This window comes from Phytophthora infestans, genomic scaffold (assembly GCF_000142945.1).
Source record: "Phytophthora infestans T30-4 supercont1.3 genomic scaffold, whole genome shotgun sequence".
Lineage (NCBI taxonomy): Eukaryota > Oomycota > Peronosporomycetes > Peronosporales > Peronosporaceae > Phytophthora > Phytophthora infestans.
The window spans coordinates 2,774,690-2,776,215 of NW_003303756.1; positions in this window are offsets into that span (position 1 = coordinate 2,774,690).

Genomic DNA, 1,526 nt, shown 5'->3' on the forward strand with positions numbered 1-1,526 from the left:
CTTCCTTGGCGCACTTAACTACTACGGCCGATTCTTCTCGGACCTTGGCTGTTTATGGAGCGGTGCTCTACCAACTCAAGGAGACGGACTTTGGTCCTGGGGGTGACTGGGCGTCAGCTAAAGCGTCATTCGCCGAGCTAAAAAAACGGGTAGCGGACGCCCCAATTATTCGCCATTTCGACTCGGCAAAAGAAGTCCATATAATGCTGTACGCTTTTGGCTGGGCACTGAGCAGTACTATGATGCAGCCGCACGACAAGATACACTCAGCTCGCTTCGGCGGGCGCGTGCTCAAGGAGAACGAACTCAGCTATCATCCCGCTGAGAAAGAAGTAGACGCGCTGTTGCAATTACTCAAAGTGTGCTACACTCTCTTGGTAGAGAAGACGCTTCACGTCTACACCCGCTTCTCAACGCTGGAGTGCGTGTTTAAGTCGAAGTCGTTTTACGGCCGCGCAGTCAGTTTCGCAGTGATGCTGCCGCCCTACGATTTGAAGGTAAAGCGAGTACGCGAACGAGATGTAGATTTCGCCCAGCTGCTCCAGGCGTCGATAACACCGTTCAACGGACTCGACGAGTCTCTGAAGCACCTCGCGCCTCTCTCCAAGAGCTTGGCGACAGTTAGATTGGACCCGGAACTGCTGTACGCCCGAATACCAGCCGACTTCGCGGGATTTGTACTTTTCCTTCGATGGCTCAGCGAAGACTGCAAAGTATGGCGGGTATGGAAGCTGTTCGTGGATCCTGTGGCGTCTTTCCGAATTGGGATATTGGGATCGCTGCGAGTGCGTATCAGCCGTCCACCACCATCAACATCGCTGAGTATACCGGCATGAACAATGGAGTCTTGGGCGGCAATTGACCGAGTGATAACAGACTTGATTATCGTGGGTGACTCCCGGCTTGCAATCCAGCAATCCATGGGGGTGATAGCATGCAAGAAGGAGACGCTGCAAGTGGAGTTAGCACGACACAAGGATCTCACGTTTGACGCCTGCCCGGGGACACTAGACCGATTACTAGCCCAGTTCGCTGAGTGTCGGATTAGCGTCCGCTTTACCAAGAGTATTTTTGTCCAACCTAAGGCTCGATTTTCTGTCGCACGAGATTACGCCGAGTGGCATACGCGCCAATACGAAGAAGATAGCCGCGATCGCTGAGCTCCTCCCCGAAATCAAAGAAAGGGATGCAAGTCTTCCTTGGCGCACTTAACTACTACGGCCGATTCATCCGGAACTTGGCTGTTTATGGAGCGGTGCTCTACCAACTCAAGGAGACGGACTTTGGTCCTGGGGGTGACTGGGCGTCAGCTAAAGCGTCATTCGCCGAGCTAAAAAAACGGGTAGCGGACGCCCCAATTATTCGCCATTTCGACTCGACAAAAGAAGTCCATATAATGTTGTACGCTTTTGGCTGGGCACTGAGCAGTACTATGATGCAGCCGCACGACGACAAGCTACACGCAGCTCGCTTCGGCGGGCGCGTGCTCAAGGAGAACGAACTCAGCTATCATCCCGCTGAGAAAG